Genomic DNA, 11,914 nt, shown 5'->3' with positions numbered 1-11,914 from the left:
TTTCTGTAGATTTAGAGTTTATAAAACTAAGAGCCCTGATAAGGCCCAACTTGTCAGAAGAAGATGCTCGGAGATCGTTAAGTGCTAGATGAGGAAAACATTTTTTATTTTATTTTGTGCAGTGTGTGTGCATGTGCGTGTATAAGTGTTAGATTTGTCTGAAATACTTTTTGAATAAGTGGCATTTCAACTGCTTCTTAGTCCTGCTTCGTACTGTGCCAGTGCTGAATCCACCCAGTGATGTCTGCCGGGGTCTTCTTCTCCTTGCTTGCTGGCCTTATTAGTCTTTCATTCCATTTTATTTCCCACCTTGTTCTATTTTACAGGATTGCTAGGGTCATTAAAAACCTGGAAAAGTCATGGAATTTGAAACCAGAACTTTCCAGGTCTTGACATTTTTTGGAATACGAAATAAATATATAAAGATCTGGAAATGTCATTGAAGTGATAAAGTGAAGCGATTGTCACTTGTGATACACAGCAGCACAGCACACGGTGCACACAGTGAAATGTGTCCTCTGTATTTAACCATCACCCTGAGTGAGCAGTGGACACCATGACAGGCGCCCGGGGAGCAGTGTGTGGGGATGGTGCTTTGCTCAGTGGCACCTCAACGGATCGGGATTCGAACCGGCAACCTTCTGATTACGGGGCCGCTTCCTTAAAGGCTAGGCCACCAGCTGCCCCTGATTGACACAAATGTTCGGGTAACGTTTCCCAAGAAATGTTTAAAATGAGCGCATGTCTGTAGTTGCTCTGCTAGCTTTACGTAGTGAACCACGTCATATTTTGGCGCCTGTTAAAAACTTCACAATTTTCTGGTAAATGTAACCTTTTGTGATTGCACAGAAATGTCTGAGAACATGTAGACCATGTAAACATGTGTGAAGACCAAACAGCACCCCACAGCGGTGTTGGAACTAGAGAAACTTTATTAAATAACCAGCTGTGGTCAGTCACTACTTCAGCAGCATCAGGGTGAGATATGTACAGAAATCAGGGCTCAGGACTGTTTATGGAGTTACTTGCTGGAAGAAGTGCTATTTTTTAATACAGAACGCAGTCTGTTCTGGGGACAGGGGACAGGGGCTGGATGCAGTACGAAGTTAGCCCCTCCCACATCCCTTGTCTGTCAAATGCGGTTGAGGATCTGGAGAACATCTCCATCTGACTGTCCACTTACTGACGCTTTAATGCTTCCATGCATCAATCACACAGAACCAGAGACGCAGACACTCAGCTGACGGGTGGAGATGATGATGATGATGATGATGATGGAAACTCGCAGACACGCATCGTGTTACTCTATACCTCTCTCTCTCACACACAGAGCTGAAAACAGGAGAGCAACATTGGAATATCAGATGGATGGAATACAGATGGTGACGTCCCAAGCCCGTGTGACTGGGGCGGGCTACGTCAGGTAGGCCATCCGGCACGAACCTTGCCAGGTCCATCTAATGAGAGAAGCCAAAGGAGGATGATGATGACATTTTCAGAAAAGCAGCGTTTGGAGCTCATGTGACTTCTCTGCTGAGGCTCCCCGTCCTAACAGCACCGCCATGGGATAAAGAACCTTGAAGTTCACCCAGTCCAAACAGATGGAGCCCCTCGAGTTAAGAACGTTTATCGGAGGGCAGCTTCATGCTGTGTTGAAGTTGCCGACATCTTTGCCAAAGCTGTAATAGTCCAGCTCCTGGATGGCCACTTCTGACAGCTTGGTGAGGTTCGGGGCGTCACTGTTTTCCAAAGTTTCTGGGGCTGTAAAGTCAAAATTTTCCTCTTCATACTCCTCGTGCTGTTCCATATCTGGATGGGCATCTGGAGGACAAAAATGAAAAAGTAAGTAGACAGAAAAACAGCCTGTTCCATCTGGGTGGTAGTAGCCTAGTGGGTAACACACTCGCCTATGAACCAGAAGACCCAGGTTCAAACCCCACTTACTACCATCGTGTCCCTGAGCAGGACACTTAACCCTGAGTGTCTCCAGGGGGGGGACTGTCCCTGTAACTACTGATTGTAAGTCGCTCTGGATAAGGACGTCTGGTAAATGCTGTAAATGTAAATATGAGATTTCATAAAGGTCTGAGTGTGTTTGTTGGATGATTTTGGAGTTGAATTTGAGCTCGCTGAATAAAAGAAAGATAATATAATACTTGATACTCTACAATAGGTTTTTCGTCTGGGAAATAATCACGGTTTCACGATTATCATGATTATTTCACATTATTACCTTTTATTTACTGCTGTCTTTAAAAAAAAAAAAAAAAAAAGAAAGAAAAACCACAAACAAACAATACTGTGCATAAATGGAACATAAACAAATGGGTACTGATTTTTGGAACATAAATAATAATGTAAACAGTGATGCATTATAGTTAAAACAAAAAATAACATTTAGAATTAAATTTAAGCTTCCATATTATTTAAATAAACATATTCAAAGGTTACAGGATTGGAGTGCTCTTTTGTCTTGACCTCTGAGGAGACAGGATATGGCCACTTGAGCTGAACACTCTTTCTGATGGCACACTTGTTGCAGGGATGCAAAGGTTCTTTCTGGCCATTTTTGAAAGCATTGGAATTTCTTCCACATGTGCTTTCCACCAAGCCAATGGATTTTCGTCTTAAATTAGAAAATGCAAAAAGGGGAAACCCGTTTTTTTGTTTTGATTATACAGATTATACATCTCTCTCTCTCTCTCTCTATCTATCTCTCTCTCTCTCTCTCTCTCTCTCTCTCTCTCTCTGCAAGTAACGGAGACGGTAGATGCAGAGCATGACTGCACGCCCCCGTTATCTGCACTAGTTGTTTACGGCGCTAGCCTGTTAGCCGCTTAGCCTAGCCCGGGCGAGTGTGTGGATGTGTGAATTACAGTGAAGTTCCTAGGCGTTTTTAAGAGCGCCAACAGAAACGCGGTGTTGAGGAGCCTTTACGATTAATTGACCATGCCATTTTAAATCGCGGTTAATCATGACATCCCTACTCTAGAATCTTTTACTGTAAATTTATTGCCGTTGAAAAATATCTACTGAAATTATTTACAGCAAAACTGTAGAGGCGCAACGTTCGGAAACATTTTCAATAAAAAAAGGCTGATCAAAGCGAACAGGTTTTCTTCCACAGCTGACGATTGTGATACACAGCTGAGGAGTGATACAGCTTCCTCCCTCTATCACTCCTTCCCAACGTTTCTTCCTTTCTTCCTAGAGTTTTTTGTGTGGAGTTGTTCCTTGTGTGCAGAAGGGTCAAGTGTGGGGGTATCAACTGTAGGGCCTGTCAAAGCCCATTGAGACGTGTGATTATGGGCTCTATAAGAAATAAATGTTGTTGATGTTGTTGTTGACGTGAGGGGTGGACGTGGGGCTGATGGAACAAACCCCAGTGTAGGTCTGTGTGTGTGTGTGTGTTTTCAGTGTCTCACCGTGTCCATCAGGGGAGACGTCCATCCCGTGTTTGACCTTCATGTGTCGACTCAGGTTGCCCTTCAGGTTGAACTTGCTGGAGCAGTAGGGGCATTTGAAGGGTTTGCTCCCAGCGTGGAGGTGCATGTGACCCCAGCAGGTTGTACATCCTGTTGAAGGACTTCCCACACACCTGCAGACAGAAGGGGGCATCAGCACAGTGAACTAGAGGCTCATGAAGGGTGTTCCTCCGGTCACTTTGTTAGACATGCCAGTTGAATGAAAATGAAATGAAAAACGAGTGATGTGATTGTCAGCAGTGTGTGGGGACGGTGCTTTGCTCATTGGCACCTTGGCGAATCAGGATTCAAACCCGGCAACCTTCCGATTATGGGGCCGCTCCCTTAACCGCTAGGCCACCACTGCACCGTTCCTGATCACTCAAGATCCACCTACCAGTTAGGAGTAGATCTGGACCACCACATACACACTTTACACCAACCTCCAATCACCCAGGGTGGAACTGTCGGTGGGTAATAAAGTTTTTGTTGTAGATGTATATGTGTGTGTGTGTGTGTGGTGTGTGTGTGTGTGTGTGTGGGCGTGTGTGTGGGCCTCACCTTGCATTTGAAGGGCTTGACAGGCAGGTGGACAATCATGTGTGTTTTGAGGGTCTGTTTCTGTACGAAGCTCTTGAAACAAACATGACACTGGAAAGGTCTGACGCTGGCATGGATCAGCATGTGACGCTTCAGGTTGGCTGACAGCGTGAACTCCCGCGAACAGACGTCACACCTAAAGCCCTTCAATCCCTACAAGGCACACACACATCAGAAAACAACATCACACACTTACAAAATCAAATCTGAACTAAGACTAGAGGGGTGAACCTTCTGGTGTCACCATTCGATTCGATTATTTGATTATCACTGCATCGATCGGTGAAGGTGACTTGATTGTCATTGTGAAACACTGCAGCACAGCACACGGTGACACAACGAAATGTGTCCTCTGTATTTTACCATCACTCTTGGTGAGCAGTGGGCACCATGACAGGCGCCCGGGGGGCAGTGTGGGGACCTGGCAGATCGGTATTCGAACCGGCAACCTTCTAATTATGGGGCCGCTTCCTTAACCACTAGGCCACCACTGCCCCAACATTATTGATTATTGATTAGTGCGGCACAATTAATCTAATCGCAATCGTAATCTCGATGTCAGTCTGTGCGATTACATGAATGCAAAAGCTGTGATTTAAATGATTAGTACATGGATTGGATCGGCAACATATCCGATCCATTCTCTCAAAGTTTGCGAGCTGACTGAAGTCTCACTTCAGTCAATGTGACGTGTTTGGTCACATGACTTTCGATTCGGAGACATATGGTTAGATGCCGCATGACGTGCTGCATCGTACGTCAACGTCGCCGCCATATTGCGATAGGCGCTGCTGTGGAGTGAAGCATATACATGTCTATGGAGAGAAGTGCATAAAATGCCTCACTCTTGTGCTGCTTGGGGCTGTACAAACCGCTGTACGCTCCAAACCAGATCCCGGGGATTACATTTCATAGGTAAAGCGGGACAATTGGTTTGAATATATTTGGCCATTATAAAATCCCGTTTTATAAGTCTTAACCTTAGCTAAGCTAGCGAAGCTATGCATTCCTGTGTTCAAGTCAGCCTCCAAACAACGTTTTGGATAAACGTAGGCATTAACTATTTAGTTCTTAGCTGTTTAGGTAACTTTTCTCAAACTTTGAAGGTTTCCTAAAGTAATTCACCTCAGTTTACAAATCTTAACCTTAGCTAAGCTAGCAAAGCTATGCATCCCTGTGTTCAAGTCAGCCTCCAAACGTTTTGGTTAAACGTAAGAACTATAATACGGGATTTTATAATGGCCAAATATAATCAAAACAGTTGTTTAGCCTTACCTGGGTTTGTCGTTCGACAGTAATGTAAAGAGTTTTTTGTGATTAATTTTGTAGAATATTGTATTTTGAAAGCTCTGTGCATTTCAAGTTGTTATAAGTAGTTTGTACATTTCACTTTGAAATTAAACATTTCACTATTAGTAATTTGTATGCGATTTTTCACTGATATACAAGCAAGTGTCCTTTATCATATCGCAAATCGCAATATTGATCTCAATAATTGCAATATGTCTTTTTCCCCCCCAAATCGTGCAGCCCTATTATTGATGCATCCCATCAATTTACCTTAAAAACAGTATGTTTAAAATTCATCACTTAAATGAAAGTTAAAAGCCTGCCAATTCAGACGCCACACAGACAGTTTTTCTGGCATCAGCTGAGCACGGACTGAACACCAACTATCGTTCAAAGCATCCACATGGGTGTTGAGCACCAGATGTCAGTCTGGCATTGAGTGGTAGGCAGCAAGGGTCCGTTAGGCGGTAAACAGGCAGTAGCAATAAAACGTCAAACGTTACAAGCGGTAAAGCGTTACAAGGTTCCTTAACAAGTAGAACCCGATATTATAAATTCTATTCTCAAAATTGTTCACTCGTCGCTTAGCACCAGTCACGTACCAAGTTTGTTCATGGTAGCAGTCATTAGACCCCTGATCAAAAAGCCTGATCTTGTCAGCTTTCAAATTATAGACCGATATACAACCTTCCGTTTATATCAAAAATCTTGGAAAAAGTCGTAGCCCAGCAGCTGAGCGCATACCTAGACTGTAACAATATCCATGAAGTACATCAATCAGGATTTAGGACCTCATCATAGCACTGAGACACGCTGGTTAAAGTGGTTAATGGCCTGCTGTTGGCCTCTGATCAGGGACGCATCTCGTGTCCTGCTTGATCTGAGTGCAGCGTTGGCACTATCAATCACGCAATTTAAAGTGAAGTGATTGTCACATATGATACACAGCAGCACAGCACACGATGCACACAGTGAAATTTGTCCCTCTGTATTTAACCATCACCCTGTGGTGAGCAGTGAGCAGCCATGACAGGCGCCCGGGGAGCAGTGTGGTGGGGACGGTGTTTTGCTCAGTGGCACATTGGCGCATCGGGATTCGAACCGGCAACCTTCTGATTGCGGGGCCGCTTCTTATTAACCCGCTAGGCCACCACTGCCCTATTCTCCTTGCCAGGTTAGAGAATGTTAGTGGGATTAAGGGAACAGCCCTTGAATGGTTCAGATCATATTTGACCAACAGATATCAGTTTGTGGACATCAATGATGTTTCGTCTCACATAAAGTAAAGTTTGGTGTTCCACAAGGTTCTGTCCTAATCCATTACTTTTTCCCCTATACATGTTACCTTTAGGTGATGTCTTCTGCAAACACGGTAATTAGCTTTCATTGCTACGCTAAACGACACACAGCTGTATCTGTCAGCAATGCCAGATCAGAGGCAGCAGCTGAACAAAATAGAGAATTGTCTGAAGGACATTAGACAGTGGATGCTCACAACTTCTCCTGATAAACCCTGACATGACAGAAGCTCTCGTACTTGGGTCTCATATGTAGACGTGCAAGTGTGTGTGTGTGTGTGTGTGTGTGTACAGGGCGTGTACCTTGACTGCGCGGGTACCGGGGTCCCGGTTGTTTTGTGTGTCAGGGCATGTTGCCGCAGCAGGTAGAGCTGCTGAAACTGCAGGCCGCATTGCGAACAGGTGTAGCTGCGCTGTGGGCCCTGGTTGGTGTTTTAGAGAGGGCGTGGCTCTGCAGCTGGCTGCGTAGGTGAAGCCCTTGTGGCACTGGGCACACTGAAAGCGTTGCTGTTCTGCTGGTGGTGGGCCTTGTGGCGCTTAGGTTGGGCGTAGCTGGGCAGTCTCCATGCCGCACTGCGTGCAGACGTGGCAGTGGCCGCGCTCAGTGTTTGGCCTCGTGGGCGCGCAGCTCGCTGGGGGTAGGCGAAGCCGCGGCGGCAGAAGCGGGCAGCTGTAGGGCTGGACGTCCGCTGTGCTGCAGCATGTGCCGTTTCAGGTGGCTGGTCTTGGTGAAGGCCTTTTTACACACGCCGCACTTGTGCGGCCGGGTGCCCTGGTTGGGTCAGCAGGTGTGTCTGCAGGTGCTGGGCTGTTTGAAGGGTTTGCCGCAGTGAGGGCAGGTGGTGAGGGCTTGATGCCATTTGGGCCCAGGATGTGAGTCCCAGGTTGTACTTGGACGTGTACGACTTGTCACACATGCTGCACTTCCGCGCTTCAGCCCTCCCCCACGTCCACGCAGTAGGACTCGTTGATCTGGATGTTGATGTCAAGGCGGTCCACCCGCCGGCCCGAGTGGTGGTGATGGTGGTGGTGGTGGTGATGGTGGTGGTGGTGATGAGGCCCGCCTCCTGTCACGGGTCCCTGCACCAGCCCCGCCCTCTCCACGGACCTCCACCGGATTGTTCCAAAACACACTCTGGTTACCCTCGGTGAACTCCTCGCCCCCTGTGCCCATCTCCGACGTCTCGTATCCCCACCTCCCCGTGTGAGAAGTAGCTGCTCATCTCGCCGTCCCCTCCAGAGGTGTGGTTCCTCCAGCCGTCCTCCAGGCCCGCCCCTCCTCCTGTCCTCCTCGTCCGCTACGCCGCGCTTCTCCTGGACGTGCTCCCGCAGCGTGCCGTGAGCCTGCTGCGGGCGTGTGTATGTGTGTGTGCTGTGGGACGGGGTGTGTGCCCTTTGAGTCTTGGATGCAGGTCAGGGGCAAGCCCGTGCTGTGGGCAGGGTCTTTGTGTGCCAGTAGGTACCCGGCTGCGGGGTCTCCCATCTGCAGGGGTCCATCTCTGGGAATCACTGGACTGATCATGTGACCACACGGGGGCAGGCATGACCCTGCTGACGACCCCTCCCCCTTCACCGCTGACCCAGGCATGGTAGCGTCCGCTTGCCCAACGTGGGGTTTGGCTGGGTCGGCCGGCCCGGGCCACCTCCGCTCTGCACAGGTTGTGTGAGGAAGGTGTCCCTCCTCCACCAGCCCGTTCTCACCCAGGTAGTCTCCATTGGCACCGATCAGCTGGTCAGCGTATTCATACTCCATCCTGTCAGTGGGTGGCGCTGGAGACTCTTTACTGTCTCCGGTGTAGAAACCATTGGGTGCAATGGTGGCACCGAACACCTCGTTCTGGGAGATGAGACCCAGCACTGCCGCCTGTGCCAGGGACAAGACCACCACGGGGTCCGTCTGAGTGCCCGCCTCGGCCCGACCGTGCATTGCTTCAGGCTGGCATCGGACCCGCTGCTGCTCCTGCACCGCCACAAGGACAAGGACAGAGTCACCATGACATTTCCTACAACATAAACCACGTGTGGACGCCCCAACTCGGAGCTTCTGAAGAATCCAATACAAGAAACATCTTTTGTGTTTGTTCTATCAGGTGAAAGTGAAGCACGATTTATGAATCTATTTTTTTTTCCTCTTTTTACCTGCATGGCGACTTTGTTCACCAACTGTCATCAAACCAGGTGTGAAAAAATACCATAAAATGTCCCACACACACCACAGTATTTGTGTTACTGAGCATTGTGGGTCCACTCCCTCTGTCTGTGTCTCAGAGGCGAGTAGTTTAAAGAACTTTGCCACTGCAGGTTCAGGAGCTCAGAGTGATGAAGGGGAACCCTGGTCCCCACTTAACCTAGAACCAGAACATCTGACCTGGAGCATGATGAGATGAAGGACCTCTAACCGACCATCAACAGCCACACAAAACTCCTCACAGAAACAGAAGCCGAGAAAGAACACGGGGCAAAATGGCTGAGGAGAGGAACAAGAGAAAATGGAGGGATGAGGGAGAGAGAGGGGCGGGGTTTAAAAGAACAGCGTAGGCTGGGAAATGGAGGGAGACGGAGACACACAAAAAAAAAAAAAAAAGAGGGTGAAAGGAAACAGAGAGTCAGTCATCAGAACGAGAGAATAAGAAAAGAGGAGAAAGTGAGAGAACAGAAAATTGAGGAAAGGATAGAGCAGAAGAGGTGGAGAACAGCAAAATAGAGGAGTGAAAGAGGGAGAAAATGGAGAGGCAGCTGCAGGGGAAGGAGGGAGGGGGGACTGTAAAAGGGGGGATGGGAGTGAATAAAAAGCGAGATGGAGGTGAAACAGAGGAAAAATGTGAAGAAAAAAGGAAATAAACCAGCTGCTCAGCCCTTATAAACCAGGACCGAAACTCTCTCACACCGTCTCTCTCTCTCACAACACACACACACACACACACTCAACACACACTCCGTCTCTCTCTCTCTCACAAACAGTCTCTCTCTCTGTCTAACTCTCTCTCTCTCTCACACAACACACACACACTCAACACACACTCCGTCTCTCTCTCTCTCACTCACAACACACACACACTCACCACACACTCCGTCTCTCTCTCTGTCTAACTCTCTCTCACACTCACACACCGTCTCTCTCTCACACACACACACACACTCACACACACTCCGTCTCTCTCTCTCAACACTCAACACACTCTCTCTGTCTCACACACACACACAGTCTCTCTCTCTCACTCACAAACAGTCTCTCTCTCTGTCTAACTCTCTCTCACACACCGTCTCTCTCTCTCTCTCTCACAACACACACACACTCAACACACACTCCGTCTCTCTCTCTGTCTAACTCTCTCTCACACACTCACACACCAACACTCTCTCACACTCACACACCGTCTCTCTCTCTCTCTCTCTCTCTCTCTCTCTCTCACAACACACACACACTCAACACACACTCCGTCTCTCTCACAACACTCAACACACTCTCTCTGTCTCACACACACACTCAACACACACAGTCTCTCGCTCACAACACACGCTCACACACACTCACAGACTTGATAGCGGCAGGTGCTTGATAGACGTAGCAGCGCTGGGTCGTCCTGTGATTCGTTCCATTCTGTGATTAGCACCTTCTGGACGTGCGACTGGACCTGCGCTGGTCTCGCTAACCTCACACCACGATAAAACTTCTGAATTGTTCAGGAATAATGCTGCACTCTTTATTAAATCAATGTGGTGACGTTTTCTCTGAACGGCTTGTGTTTGAGTGACAGTTCATCTCCATATGATACCAGTGTCAGGAACTTCTTCACCTCAACAAATGCAATAATCCAAAAAACAGGCAGAAAGCTGGAGTAAAGTGGTTGATGATGATGATCTGAACCCGCTGATATATAAAAGTGACTGGCGTCTAGAACTGAACCAGGCTGCACATGGCGCAGCGAGCAGAAGGAGGAAGGATCCAGCACCTCCCCTCTACAGAACAGGGTTACAGCCATTTTCTCCGGAACAACGCGGCTTTCATGCCTGAATATGAAAGCAGCCCTGATCTGTCACCTGCGCCACGTGTTTTATTGTTGTGTACATCTCTGTACCAGCAGTGACCCCGCAACATCACCCCTACACCTTCATCCTTATCACTAGCACACGATGTCGTGGTTCTCAGCCTCTCTGTGGATCCGCGCTGCAATAAATCACGTTGATGTTCCAGCCGCGAAACTCTGGGCCTCCTTCCCTGAACAGAGGCGGCTGTTGTCCGGCTCGCCGCTACTCGAGGCGCGGTGTCGAGCCGCGGCCTTGCGCCCCTCCCGCCGCCATCTGTTCGTACCGCGACGAAACAACCAAGAGCGAGATAAACACGCCACGGATCTCGGAGGATGTGAACAAGGCTACAGCAGCGCCGCGAAACACACGGGAAACCCCTGCGGCCTCACCTGTCAGCACGACGCGAGGCCCGCGGTCCGGCGGAGATGAAGAGCTCGGAGGCGGTTAGCAGCTAACAGCTAACAGCGCGCAGGGGGAGCGCCAGGGAGTGACGTCACCCACAGCAACCGGTTCGGTTCGGTTCGGTTCGGTTCGGTTTTTACGGGATCCGGCCTAGTCGCCTCCCGATCTTTAATTGTAATAAATCACCAGCAACACGAATCTGAACTTATTTTGACATTATCAGTGAACGGCACAGTTTTACTGCAGTTCCAGCAGAGGGCCTGATGCCAGGGCACGGACATTAAATTATATTATATTTATTTTTAGAATTATTATTATTAAATGAATACAGGGTGATAGTAGCCTAGTGGGTGACACACCCAGAAGACCCAGGTTCAAATCCCACTTACTACCATTGTGTCCCTGAGTAAAACACTTAACCCTAAATTGCACCAGTGGGACTGTCCCTGTAACTACTGATTGTAAGTCACTCTGGATAAGGGCGTCTGATAAATGCTGTAAATGTAATGAAGGAATGCAGGAAAATGTTGTTTTTTTTTTTTTTTTTTTAACATAAAATAACATTTCCTTTGACATAAATACAATAATTTGTTCCTTTTCTGGTCCAGATGTTAAATGATTTACATCTTTTCATCCCTGTACCAAACAGAAGAAACGGTTCGGAGAAACCCGCGTTTCCCATATCGGGTATGATCTATGGTTTATAATAAAGCGATAATGGCGACGCTGCAAGCGGAGGTCACGTGGGGTCATGCGCGCTCCCTTAGCGCGTGATGTGGGGCGCGCGCCCGCCCGCCACCCTGAACGCAGCGCGCGGGGGTCTGCTGTGGT

The 11,914-nt window shown here is 48.2% G+C and overlaps 1 pseudogene; it reads right to left on the bottom strand.

The window, feature by feature from the left end:
• Positions 1 to 910: 910 nt before the first annotated feature.
• LOC114774584 (zinc finger protein 710-like) lies at positions 911 to 9,092 on the bottom strand (annotated as a pseudogene).
• Positions 9,093 to 11,914: the final 2,822 nt, after the last annotated feature.

This window comes from Denticeps clupeoides, unplaced genomic scaffold (assembly GCF_900700375.1).
Source record: "Denticeps clupeoides unplaced genomic scaffold, fDenClu1.1, whole genome shotgun sequence".
Classification (NCBI taxonomy): Eukaryota; Metazoa; Chordata; class Actinopteri; order Clupeiformes; family Denticipitidae; genus Denticeps; species Denticeps clupeoides.
This window is presented reverse-complemented; position numbering and strand designations above follow the sequence as displayed.